The sequence below is a fragment of the Engystomops pustulosus genome, chromosome 6 (assembly GCF_040894005.1).
Source record: "Engystomops pustulosus chromosome 6, aEngPut4.maternal, whole genome shotgun sequence".
Classification (NCBI taxonomy): Eukaryota; Metazoa; Chordata; class Amphibia; order Anura; family Leptodactylidae; genus Engystomops; species Engystomops pustulosus.
The window spans coordinates 22472702-22487556 of record NC_092416.1 but is presented as its reverse complement, the minus strand read 5'-3'; the positions used below and the strand labels follow the sequence as shown (position 1 = coordinate 22487556).

At 45.3% G+C, this 14855-nt stretch overlaps 1 protein-coding gene across 1 annotated transcript in view; it reads left to right on the top strand.

The window, feature by feature from the left end:
• The first annotated feature begins 14538 nt into the window (after positions 1-14538).
• The window catches only part of LOC140134653 (alpha-tectorin-like), a 54608-nt gene continuing 54291 nt past the window's right edge, over positions 14539-14855 (top strand). Inside the window, exon 1 of the mRNA XM_072155117.1 lies at positions 14539-14557. The gene's annotated coding sequence lies outside the window, so the exon portion shown is untranslated. The remainder of the gene's footprint in view (positions 14558-14855) is intronic.

The window sequence follows — 14855 nt, the reverse complement described above, 5'->3', positions numbered from 1 at the left end:
GACCGGATGTCTTTATATCTAGGGGGAGTCCCGACTAGAACATGTAAATACCCAGGCAACTGTCTTCCTTTGTTTATAAGCATCACAATGCCTTCCCCAGGAGATCTAGGTAAATATGTGCTAGGATGCTACAGGGGAACGCTAAATGGGAAGCTTGGAATGTTTGAATTGCGAGACGCTAAATTGAGACCCACAAGTGCCCCAGTGAACTACGTAGCAGGAGCAGATCAAGAACTACAGAAAGTAGTAAGCGAGGTAATACCTGTTCCCGGGTTAAAATGGGAAGAAGTTTTCTCTATGGAAACTCAAGTTGTCCCAAGGAAGAACTTATGGTTAGAATGGGTAAGGTATACTGTAAAGGCACATAACATATCAGTTGGATGCATAGCTTGTGCAGGGGCGAATCCTCATCTGACCACCCAACCCTATGTGATCCCACACATAGATAAGCTGACCTGTTTGATGAAACTCTTAAAGGGCCAGAATACCTCTGACTGTTTGGAATATCTACCTTTAGTTCATGTTAAATCTAAGGTAAGACCCCCAGGAGAAATCTGGGTTGAGCAGGGGAACTATACCTGTGTATCCTCTGACATCACTAATACCAAAACTCTCTTGGGGGTGTTTGAAAAAGGTTTTTGCCAAGAGATTGTCACCATAGACCCAGATTTATTGTCCGACCATACTTCTTTCCTTTATGATGTCTTTTGGCTTTGTGGGAATGGTAAGCTGAGGAACCGCCTCCCCCAATCATGGAGGGGTCAATGTGCCTTAGTTAAATTAGTCCTGCCTTTCTTGATGTTACCCTGGGATCCGACTCATAAAAATGAACAGGTAAAGATAAAAAGGTCACTAAGTAACACTGATTACGGACAAGACCCTGATGTTTATATAGATAGTATTGGTGTCCCAAGGGGGGTCCCAGACCGATACAAGGCTCAGGATCAGATTGCAGCCGGATTTGCTTCCATAATTCCCCAAGTGCAAATCAATAAAAATGTGGATTGGATAAATTACGTTTACTATAATGAGCAGAGGTTTGTGAATTACAGTAGGGACGCTTTCACTAGTATTGTGGAAGAACTGGGCCCCAATACTAGAATGACTTTACAAAATAGAATGACCCTAGATATGATACTCGCAGAAAAAGGTGGAGTGTGTGGAATGATAGGAGAAGACTGTTGCACTTACATCCCTCAGAATTCAGGAGCTGGTGGTAAGACACTGATAGCAATAAAGAAAATTACAGCATTGGCAACTGAGATGAAGGAAAATGCAGGGGTAGATACCTCCTGGGCAGCATGGTTTACTAGCTGGGCAGGAGGGTGGAAGGCCCTTTTCCAACAGATAGGATTGGTGCTACTCGGGATGTTCATCCTGGCTCTATTTCTCTTATGTTGTTGTATACCATTATACAAAAGGTTGGCCAAGAAAATTGCGAAGAACAAGGCTAAAGGAGTTTTCCCGAATATCGATAAACAGTCTGTTTGTTATATGTCTATGAGGAATAGAAATCTGCCCGATTTGCCTGAGATCTCAGTTCTGTCAGAACAGCCTGATGTTCCAGTTCTGGAACACCCAAATTCTCCCCCGATAGATGACCTACCTGCCATTGTGATCTCAGAATACTCAGCCCCCTCCCCCATAGTGGAAGCTTTAGTGTAAGGGAAAGAAGGAGGACTCCATGTGTCAGTAAGGTTAGTGCTGGGAAAGTGATCCAGGTGTCACAAGGGCACGTTGGGTCAATGACTCAGTGAAGCAATCCACTCCCCTCTCCCACCACATGGACAGCCTATAGGAAAAACGAATTGTAGTGAAGTGTAGGGAAAAGCTCAGTATTTAGGGGGGAATTGTGAGGGCCAAAGTAATGATTATATGCTTCTAATGATTATAGGCCTTGTGATTGTATACATGTGCCCTTTGCTCTATATTTTGTACTTTGTCTGTTGAGAAATACAGAGCTTTTCCCTTACATCAGTTTTAACCAGACATGCAACTGTCAGCGGAATTTAGGTCTTGTGATGAAAAGCAGAAGATGGAAGAGCAGATGTTGCTCCAAAGATAGCACCAGGTTTTTGGAGTAACGGTTAACTTCCTAATCTTCAGGCTACAGAAGATGACGCCTGCATGGCAACCATAATCTAAGTTGGAAGACCAATCAGCAAGAGCCTGAGGACCAGACATATATGCTTGGCTATAACCAATTATAATGATTTTAATGTTTGTAACCACACCTTTTTCTATGGGTATAAGAGGCTATGTAATCAGGAAATAAACACAGTTCATTTCTCTTTCCTGTTCGGCAAGTTAAGAGCATGAACTTAAGATAAAACAGAACTTCAGTCTTCTGTCTTTTCTTATCCAAACGTGCACGCATGCTCAACTAATTTGGAGTGTCTGAGAGAAGAGTGTAAGGCGGGATTGGCCCGACCCTGACAGCTCGAGTATTAAGGTACTCGAAACGGCTCGTTGCTCGGACGAGTATTTCCCCTGCTCGAGATCGAGCATTTAATTAAACAAACACAGTGAAGAACAATGAAGAATAGAATAAAAACAGTGAACACAGGATCATTTAAGTGAAAAAGACAGTGAAAAACACAGTGAAGAATAGATTACAGATGTTCGGCACATCTGCTTACTTGTCGGAAGATACACGTGGAACGGCAGCAGGGAGACATCGCGCACCAGGGAGACATCGGGCGCAGCAGGGAGACATCGGGCGCAGCAGGGAGACATCAGGCGCAGCAGAGACACATCGGGCGCAGCAGAGACACATCGGGCGCAGCAGAGACACATCGGGCGCAGCAGAGACACATCGGGCGCAGCAGGGAGACATCGGGCGCAGCAGGGAGACATCGCGCGCAGCAGGAAGACATCGCGCGCAGCAGGAAGACATCGCGCGCAGCAGGGAGACATCGGGCACCAGGGAGACATCGGGCAGCAGGCAGACATCGGGCACCAGGGAGACATCGGGCACCAGGGAGACATCGGGCAGCAGGGAGACATCGGGGAGACTTCAGTGGAAGAAGAGGAGCGGATCCCGGGACAGCGTATCTCCTCTCCCGACAAGTAAGCAGATGTGCCGAACATCTGTAATCTATTCTTCACTGTGTTCTTTACTGTGTTTTTCACTTAAATGATCCTGTGGTCACTGTTTTTATTCTATTCTTCACTGTTCTTCACATCTGCTAACTTGTCGGGAGATAATATACGCGTGGAACAGTGAAGAATAGATTGCAGATGTTTGCATACATCTGCTAACTTATCAGAAGACATTCTTTTTCAATTAAATAAAACATTTTATTCCCGAACCATGGTCCCTTTGAAAAATGCTCGAGTCTCCCATTGACTTCAATGGGGCTCGTTATTCGAGACGAGCACTCGAGCATCTGGAAAAGTTCGTCTCGAATAACGAGCACCCGAGCATTTTAGTGCTCGCTCATCTCTACAAAGGATCATTAAGGATTAGAGATGAGCGAGTATACTCGTCCGAGCTTGATGCTCGTTCGAGTATTAAGGTACTCGAGACGGCTCGTTGCTCGGACGAGTATTTCCCCTGCTCGAGATCGAGCATTTAATTTAAAAAACACAGTGAAGAACAATGAAGAATAGAATAAAAACTGTGAACACAGTGAACACAGGATCATTTAAGTGAAAAACACAGTGAAAAACACAGTGAAGAATAGATTACAGATGTTCGGCACATCTGCTTACTTGTCGGAAGATACGCGCGAAACGGTGCGAACAAAATAGTATGTGAAGAACACATTGAAGAACACGGTGAGCAGCACAGAGACACCAGGGAGCAGCACAGAGACACCGGGGAGCAGCACAAAGACACCGGGGAGCTGCAAAGAGACACCGGGAAGCAGCACATGGAGACACCGGGGAGCAGCACATGGAGACACCGGGGAGCAGCACATGGAGGCACCGGGGAGCAGCACATGGAGACACCGGGGAGCAGCACATGGAGACACCGGGGAGCAGCACATGGAAACACTGGGGCAGCGCATGGAGACATCAGGGCAGCTCATGGACACATCGGGGCAGCAAGGAGACATATCGGGGCAGCACGGAGACACATCGGGGCAGCACGGAGACACATCGGGGCAGCACATGGAAACACCAGGGAGCAGCACATGGAGACATCGGGGCAGTGCATGGAAACACCGGGGCAGCGCATGGAGACATCGGGGCAGCGCATAGAGACACCGGGGAGCAGCACATGGAGACACCGGGGAGCAGCACATGGAGACACCGGGGAGCAGCACATGGAAACATCGGGGCAGCACATGGAGACATCAAGGCAGCGCATGGAGACACATCGGGGCAGCACGGAGACACATCGGGGCAGCACGGAGACACATCGGGGCAGCACATGGAGACACATCGGGGTAGCACATGGAGACACCGGGGAGCAGCACATGGAGACACCGGGGAGCAGCACATGGAGACACCGGGGAGCAGCGCATGGAGACATCGGGGCAGCACATAGAGACACCGGGGAGCAGCACATGGAGACACCGGGGAGCAGCGCATGGAGACATCGGGGCAGCGCATGGAGACATCGGGGCAATGCATGGACACATCGGGGCAGCGCATGGACACATCAGGCAGCACGGAGACACATCGGGGCAGCATGGAGACACATCGGGGCAGCACGAAGACACATCGGGGCAGCACATGGAGACATCGGGGCAGCACGGAGACTTCAGTGGAAGAAGAGGAGCGGATCCCGGGACAGCGTATCTCCCGACAAGTAAGCAAATATGCCGAACATCTGCAATCTATTCTTCACTGTGTTCTTCACTGCGTTTTTCACTTAAATGATCCTGTGGTCACTGTGTTCACTGTTTTTATTCTATTCTTCACTGTTCTTCACATCTGCTAACTTGTCGGGAGATAATATACGCGCAGAACAGTGAAGAATAGATTGCAGATGTTTGCATACATCTGATAACTTATCAGAAGACATTCTTTATCATTTAAATAACACATTTTTTTCCCGAACCATGGTTCCTTTGAAAAATGCTCGGGTCCTCCATTGACTTCAATGGGGCTCGTTATTCGAGACGAGCACTCGAGCATCGGGAAAAGTTTGTCTCGAATAACGAGCGCTCGAGCATTTTAGTGCTTGCTCATCTCTATTAAGGATCATTTAAGTGAAGAACACAGTGAAGAACACATTGCAGATGTTTCCGTACATCTGCTAACTTATCAGAAGACATGAGTGCACAAAGATGTTCTTCACAATAGTATGTGAAGAACAATATGTGTGAAGAACACATTGCAGATGTATTGAAACATCTGCAATGTGTTCTTCAGTGTTCTTTCAATGTGTTCTTTCAGTGAAAAATGCTCGAGTCTCCCATTGACTTCAATGGGGTTCGTTATTCGATACGAGCACTCGAGCATCGGGAAAAGTTCGACTTGAGTAACGAGCACTCGAACACTTTAGTGCTCACTCATCTCTAATCTATACACATCCAAGTGAAAGAATGTGGACAATCTGTCTGGCAACATGTACTGTTAGCCTAAAAGGTGAGCCCCCTACTAGGTTCTTTTTTTTAGCAATATTTTCACTTTATATACCCATAGGAGGACACTGGGCACTCACACGCCGATGTCTCTCTTTTATAGATGGACACTACGCGCAGAAGATTTTGCTTAAAAGCATCAGCACTCTATTCTGTATTGTTTTATTTCTAATACTACAGTAAAAGTTATGTTTTAAATCACTCTTTTGTATTTTCCTAATCATTTATAGTGATTTTGGGTCATATCCATTGACCCCTTCCCTACTATTTATTCCTAAAATAGGTGAAGAGAAGGTACTCTGTTTGGCTAAATGTGCCAGAAGTTCAGTGGATTGAATCCCTAATCCAAAAGCTTTTCTACTTATAGAAGAATAATTTAGCTTTCTCAGTAGGGGCAGTAAGGTAGAAATGTCCCATGTTGGGGACGTTGTGGTTCTGTTGTCCTCTGAGGGGTCTGCTATGTATAGTTGCTATAAAGTGTTGCACAAGTTAAATGAGAATAAGTGTCATTACTAGAGATGAGCGAGTATACTCGTCTGAGCTTGATGATCGTTCGAGTATTAGCATTATTAGCCGGCTCAAGATCGAGCATTTACTTAAGGAAGCACAGCGAAGAACAGTGAAGAATACAAAGAAAACAGTGAACACAGTGAACACAGGATCACTTAAGTGAAGAACACATTGCAGATGTTTCCGTACATCTGATAACTTATCCGAAGACACGCATACCGAACGGTGTTCTTCACAATAGTATGTGAAGAACAATATGTGTGAAGAACACATTGCAGATGTATGGAAACATCTGCAATGTGTTCTTCACTGTGTTCTTTCACTGTGTTCTTTCAATGTGTTCTTTCAGTGAAAAATGCTCAAGTCTCCCATTGACTTCAATGGGGTTCGTTATTCGATACGAGCACTCGAGCATCGGGAAAAGTTCGACTCAAGTAACGAGCACTCGAGCATTTTAGTGCTCGCTCATCTCTAGTCATTACTTTTTGATCAATGCGACAGATGCCGTACAGGCGGGAATGAAAAAGAAATCTGGGTTTAAATGTGTAAAGACAATTGGGCAAATTTACTTACCTGGTCCATTCGCGGTCCAGCGGCGCGTTCTCTGCGGTGGATTCGGGTCCGGCCGGGATTCACTAAGGTAGTTCTTCCGACGTCCACCAGGTGGCGCTGCTGCGCTGAAGTTCCCCCGGAATGCACTTATCTTCACCAATTTTAGGACAGTTTTTTTTAAAAAATGCGGCGGTTTTTCCGAATCCGACGGGTTTTCGTTCGGCCACGCCACCCGATTTCCGTCACGTGCATGCCAGCGCCGATGCGCCACAATCAGATCGCGTTCGCCAAAATCCTGGGGCAATTCAGGGAAAATTGGCGCAAATCGGAAATATTCGGGTAACACGTCGGGAAAACGCGAATCGGGCCCTTAGTAAATGACCCCCAATAAGATATTTGGGGATAGATATAGGGTAAAATCTGCATAATACCCTTGTGGTTAATTCTAAAATATTGGTTAGATGTGTCAGAAATGATTTATTAACCCCTTAACGACAAGGATGTTTTTGCGTTTCCATTTTTTTAGTTTCTATTTTTCACTCCCCACCTTCAAAAATCTTTTTTATTTTTCCATGTACAGAGCTGTGTGAGGGCTTATTGTCTGCGTAACAAATTGCACTTCATAGTATTTAATATTCCATTCCAAATGCAGTGAAATTCTTGAAAAAAAAACGCATTTGCGCTGTTTTCTTGTGGGCTTGAATTTTATGGCTTTCACTGACAGGTCTATTGACACCAAATGACAGGTCTATTTTATTCTTTGGGTCGGTGCGATCACGGGGATACCAAATTTGTATAGGTTTTGTAATGTTTTCATACATTTACAAAAATTAAAACCTCCTGTAAAAAATCTTTTTTTTTTTATTTTGCCATCTTCTGGCGCTAGTACCTGGTGTACAGAGATGTGGGTGGGGTTTTTTTTACGACTTTTGATGACGTTTTCAATGTACAATTTTAGGACTGTACGGCCTTTTAATAATTTTTTATAGAATTTTTTAAATTTTTTAAAATGGCAAAAAAGTGGCATTTTTGAAAATTTTTCGCTATAGGGTTTAAGGCCGTTATTATATTTTGATAGATTGGGCATTTTGGGATACGGTGATACCTAACTAGTTTATGATTTTTACTGTTTATTTATATTTATATAACTTCTAGGGAAAGGGGGGTGATTTGAATTTTTTTAAACTTTTTTTTTTACTATTTTTTAGCTCCCCTAGGGTGCTTTAACCCTAGGTTGTCTGATTGATCCTACCACATACAGTATGGCAGTATATTGGGATTTTCCTCCTCATTCATTACAATGGGGTATATTTACTTACCCGTTCCGCAGAGTTCACAGAAAGTGCATTATCCGACTATAATGCATTGTGCAGCAATTCACTAAGATTGGGGCAGATTTACTTACCCCGTCCAGTCGTGATCCAGCGGTGCATTCTCCAACGCTGATTCAGGTTCTGCCGGGATTCACTAAGGTTGTACGCCCGCTATTCACTAGGTGTTGCTGCTGCGCTGAAGTCTGCTGGAGTTCACCTTCTACGTCCCGGTTTATGTCTTACGACACAATTTTTTTTAAAATTCCACTGTTTTTCCGAATCCGTTTTTCCGACGGCCACGCCCCCGATTTCCGTCCCATGCCACCCGGCGCCGATGCGACACAATCCCATGCAATCTGCGTGCGCTAAAAACCCGGGCAATTCGACGCAAACCGATAATTTTCAGGCAACCCGACGAAAATGAGCGATTCAGACCCCGTAAATGAGCCCCATTGTGTCCCCAATATCCTGCATGTGTCACTTCCCTGCTCAGGTCCAACAGAGCTCACCATCTTTTTATTGGTGCATGTAAATGCTTGGTCTTGCGACACAATTTGAAAGTTAAATCCTGTGCTCAGTCCGAATCAGTCGGATCATCCGATGGCCACGCCCCCTAAATTGTGATGCCTGGACGCCAGTGCAGCCGCACCAAAAAATGATCGCATGCGCCACAATCCCAGTGCACACACATCTTAAATACCTGTCCAAGCCGTGTTATCCCCGAAAAAAGCGCACAGTCCGACGAAAGTGAGCAGGGCAACCCTAAGTGAATGAGCCCCAATGTGCGAATTGCACATTGTAATGAATTGGTTAAAACTAGACAGCCTCGGGTCTTTGGTTACCGAATATGGAGGGGGCTCAGCCCCTGAGCCCTCTGCATTCAACCGCAGCTGGCTGGCTGGTGTGGTGTCCTATTTACTGGTATGATTTATCCCATTGTTTTCTATGTATGAATTCTGTTGTATCTTACAATTAAATTTAGTGTGATTAGGTCTGTTCTGTTGAAATATGCTTTGGGTTAATTAGTGATATGGATTGTTTGCCAATATGGATATGGATCTTTGCCAATGGCTACATTTTAATCATGTTTTGTGAACTAAATAAAGATTTAAAGTTGAATTATGCTTTTTGGTGTAATTTTTTCTGACTTACAAATTTTTGGTTATCATTATTAGTTTAACTGGGGGTAAACTTGTTTATTTCTTGCCCTTACCACCCTGTTACACTCTTTTGGATACTCAAAGTGTGGAGGTGGCAGCAGCAGCAGGAGATCAGAAAGCAGCGCAATCACTGTGGAGCACATTTACTTACCCGGTCCTGTCGCGATCCCGTGGTCCGTTCTCCGACGAGGACTCGGGTCCTGCCGCGATTCACTAAGGCCGTGCGTCCAATTTCCTGCAGGTAGCAGCAGCATGAGGCCAGATAAAGACTACAATGACAAATTCTCGTGGTGGCAGCAACATGGTTGGCCACAGTTTGGCACAATGACAGAGTGTGGAGGTGGCGGCAGCAGCAGGAGGTCAGAGAGTGGCACAATTACAAATTCTGAAGGTGGTAGCAACATGGTAGGCCACAGTATGGCACAATGACAGAGTATAGAGGGTGAAATTTGTATAGGTTTTATAATGTTTTCATATATTTACAAAAATTTAAACCTCCTGTAAAAAAAACTTTTTTTTTTTTTTTGCGATCTTCTGGCGCTAGTACCTGAAGTACAGAAATGTGGGTGTTTTTTTTTTTTTTTTTACGACTTTTGATGACGTTTTCAATGTACAATTTTAGGACTGTACGGCCTCAAATGCGGAATAAGCGTAACCGAGATGCACACGCTGCATAACCGTGACTCAAATGCCGTGTAAGCGTAACCATGGCGCAAACGCCACGTAATCGTAACTGGCGCAAATGCCGCGTAATTGTAACTGGCACTAACGCTGCATAATTGTAACTGGCCCAAACGCAGCGTAATCGTAACTGGCGCTAACGCCGCATAATCGTAACTGGCGCAAATGCTGCGTAATCTTAAGTGGCACAAACGCCGCATATTCGTAAGTGGCGCAAATGTCGCGTAATTGGAACTGGCACAAACGTAGCGTTATCGGAACAGGCGCAAACGCCGCGTAAATGCAACCACAAGCAAAACTGCCGAAACATCGTAAACATAACAGGGCAGATTTACTTACCCGTTCCATTCGCGATCCAGCGGTGCATTCTCTGTGGAGGATTCGGGTCTTCCGGCGATTAACTAAGGCAGTTCCTCCGACGAACAGGTGTCGCTGCTGCGCTGAATTCCGTCGTAGTGCACTGAAGTACACAAAGCCAGGCCGGGTGCAGGTAAGCGCGTGTCAAGCGACACTTTTTTTTTTTATGCGGCGGTTTTTCCGAATCGGTCGGGTTTTTGTTTGTCCCCCACCCCCCGATTTCCATCTCGTGCATGGTGGTGCCGATGCGCCGCAATCCGATCGCGTGAGCAAAAACCTTGGGGGAAATCGGCGCAAAACGTAAAAATTTGGGTAACCCGCCGTAAAAATGCGATTCGGGCCCTTAGTAAATGACCCCCATTGTCAACAGTATATCAGCGGAATGTGAACACAACCATTAGATGAGAACTAATGAGAACATTAGAAAAAACTCACAGATCAATATTCATAATCGTTTCTCTGACCACCAGGTTGCTCCACAGGTGTGACTCTGTCCGCGATGGCGGCCAAGGCGAGGTACAGAATTTTGAGTCAGAATCATGGTCGAGGACAGGCAGAAGGTCAAGCCAGGCAGCGCAGGATCAACATCAGAGGTGGAGCAGAAGGTCAGGGCAGATTGCGGAGAAGCGATGAGGAACCGAACTGGGGTCACAACAGGAAGTCAGTCTAAATGCAGAAGGTATTCCATCAATGGCATATCAGCACAAATGGCTGGGAAGCACAAAGACTAAGAGCCATGCAAAGGCTCGAAACGTGTCAGCTACATTGCGTTTATTGTGTATGAGAATGAGTTTTTAAATGGAAGAATAAAATTTGAAAAACTTTTAACACAGGGCTGGATGATCCTTGTCTTTTTGAGAAAGTATGATAGTGAATTGATTTTGTGTATCCTTCGAGGGTCTGGAATATTATAAATCATTAACTAATACAATGACCCATGCATTTTAAAATATAGGCATAAAAATAAAGAAAATACTTCCACCACTAGGATGTAACCACACCCAGACGCAATAGCATGCCAACTACCTGCCTAATATTATTTAGATTTATTGAAACATAGACACCATTAGATCAGTGGCGTAACAACCGCCGTAGCAGCCGTAGCGGTTGCTACGGGGCCCGGACGTCTCAGGGGCCCGGGATGGACGGCGGAGAATTTATCATTGAGTGCCGTTATCCCGGGCCCTCTCTCCCTGATGACCGATACAGCACAATAACAGGCGCCCGCTCTCCACACTGTAATGGGGCACCGCCTGCTGTGCTGATCATGCCCGCCCACCTGTACGGACTGAGCCCACTCTCTCGCCCGCCCACAAACTTCTCCCAGAATCCTGCCCGCCCCCGCTGCCTCCGGTACTCCAGTGATAAGTCCATCTCTGTGCTTTCGGCCGCTGGCCGACACTCCCACGCGCACATACCTCCGTTCCCGCCCCCCACACTCCGCCGCTGCTCTCGCTCTCGTAGCTCCACTCAACCCAACCTAAGCTCCCGGCTCCGACTCCGCTCCCGCGGTCCTCGCTGCACTCTCCCCAACGAAAGCTCCCGCTCTGACCCCGCTCGTGCGGTCCTGGCTGCACTCCCCCAAAACTAAGCTCCCGGCTTCGACCCCCTCCCGCGGTCCCGGCTCTCAAACCCCCCCTTCCTCGCTGCTGGGCTGCTGGTTCCCGGCTCCGACCTCGCCTTCCCCCGCTCCCGACTCTCCCCCCCAACCCTCGCTCCCGGCCTGAAACCTCCACCGATGGACAAGGCAGCAAACTTACCAAGACCATAAAAGAAAGTTAATGGTATTTTATCTTTGCATTATATATAGATGTATGTATGTATGTATGTATGTGTGTGTATATATGTATGTGTGTGTATGTGTGTATATATGTGTGTATATATATGTATGTGTGTGTATATATGTGTGTATATATGTATATGTGCGTGTGTATATTTGTGTGTGTATATGTGTATATGCGTGTGTGTGTATATATATATATATATATATATATATATGTATATGTGTGTATATTTGCTATATGTATGTGCAGTGTGTGTATATGCTGTATCAACAGTTTGTATATGTGTATATATGCTGCATGTATATGCTGTATTTGTAATATTAACCAGGACTTCTATTTTGTACTACATGGCGGTACGCTGTATGCATTTTATACTAGATGGGGGGGGGGCATGTATGCATTTTATACTACATGCTGTATCTTATTCTACATGGCGGCAGGCTTTATGCATTTTATTCTACATGGTGCTACCCTGTATGCATTTTATTCTACATGGGGGTACGCTGTATGCATTTTATTCTACATGGCGGCATGCTGTATGCATTTTATACTACATGGCGGTACTCTGTATGCATTTTATACTACATGGCGGTACGCTGTATGCAATTTATACTACATGGTGGTACGCTGTATGCAGTTTATGCTACATGGCGTCACGCTGTATGCATTTTATACTACATGGCGGTATGCTGTATCTATCTTATACTACATGGCAGTATGCTGTATGCATTTTATACTACATGGCGGTATGCTGTATGCATTTTATACTACATGGCGGTACACTGTATGCATTTTATACTACATGGCGGTACACTGTATGCATTTTATACTACATGGTGGAACACTGTATGCATTTTATACTACATGGCAATATGCTGTATGCATTTTATACTACATGGCAGTACGCTGTATGCATTTTATACTACATGGTGGTACACTGTATGTATTTTATACTACATGGTGGTACGCTGTATGCATTTTATACTGGCGTCTCTCTATGGCTCGCCTCAGGCAGCAGACAGGCTTGGTACACCCCTGTGTGTATATATGCCTGTATGTATGCATATATTCCTTTAAGTATGTGTATATATGCCTGTATATATGCCTGTAAGTATGTGTATGTGTGTATATATGCCTGTATGTATGCATATATGCCTGTAAGTATGTGTATATATGCCTGTAAGTATGTGTATGTGTGTATATATGCCTGTATGTATGAATATATGCCTGTAAGTATGTGTATATATGCCTGTAAGTATGTGTATGTGTGTATATATGCCTGTATGTATGTATATATGCCTGTATGTATGTATATATGCCTGTAAGTATGTGTATGTGTGTATATATGCCTGTATGTATGTATATATGCCTGTAAGTATGTGTATGTGTGTATATATGCCTGTATGTATGTATATATGCCTGTATGTATGTGTGTATATATGCCTGTATGTATGTATATATGCCTGTATGTATGTGTGTATATATGCCTGTATGTATGTGTGTATATATGCCTGTATGTATGTATATATGCCTGTATGTATGTGTATGTGGGTATATATGCCTGTATGTGTGTATATATGCCTGTATGTATGTATGTATATATGCCTGTATGTATGTGTATGTGGGTATGTATGCCTGTATGTATGTGTATGTGGGTATAAATGCCTGTAAGTATGTGATTTCTGCATGGCCCCCCTTCCCCTTCAAAAATATATACATATTTGTACAGACATGATTATAAAATCACATGCATTTACACAGTCATATATACACACATTTATATATTATACACACACTGGTGCACATTTACTAAGGGCTGTGCGCCACTTTTCTGTCAGACTTTTCTGTGGTGCATTCTGTCAGGACAGTGCAGGGGGCACCAGATTCATGAAGAACGTGCGCCAGAAATCCTGAATCTCACACCCCCTGCACACTACACAGGACACTGCACATAGTACACACTGCACTGTGCTTAGTAAATGTGCACCAGTGTGTGTATAATATATAAATGTGTGTATATATGACTGTGTAAATGCATGTGATTTTATAATCATGTTGGTACAAATATGTATATATTTTTGAAGGGGAAGGGGGGCCCCATGCAGAAATCCGCTATGGGGCCCAGCCTCTCCTAGTTACGCCCCTTCATTAGATGCAGTGGGATATTTGGCACCAAGACATAAGCAGTGAACCTTATCAATCCTGTAAGTTGTGAGATTTGGTTTCCATGGATCAGACTTGATTTTCCAGAACATGCCAAAGATACTCAATCAGATTGAGGCTGGTTAATAAATCTGCACAAATCCATCTCAGTCCTGCTATTAACAACATAACAACATATACATAAATTATGATCAGGCCCGGCGCCAGCACCTGGCTAACCCAGGCAAGTGCTGGGGCCCTGGGGTACTGGAGGGGCCCACCCGGGCCCCCAGATCAATTGTACAGGTGTCGCCAGGGGAGTCGCTAGGCCAAAAGATCCAGGGCTCAGCAGGACATCTGCCCCGCTACCTGGGGATCCGGGGATCCCTCTCTCTCGCATCATGATCTGTGTCCTGCTTTCCACTGCAGGAGCCACAGGCTGAAGGAGGCTGAAGGACCTTTGATGATGTAATGATCACATGACCTGCCGGGGAAAGCAGTGACCACACAGCATCAGTGAGGTGAGAGGGGAGACATGACAGGGGCCAGGGAAGGGGGAGAACATGGGTGGCAGTGTGTATACAGGAGGAGGGGGGCAGTGTGTATACAGGGGTAGGGGGTATCAGTGTGTATACAGGGGGAGGGGGGCAGTGTGTATACAGGAGGAGGGGGGCAGTGTGTATACAGGAGGAGGGGGGGCAGTGTGTATACAGGAGGAGGGGGGCAGTGTGTATACAGGAGGAGGGGGGCAGTGTGTATACAGGGGTAGGGGGTATCAGTGTGTATACAGGGGTAGGGGGTGGCAATGTTTATACAGGG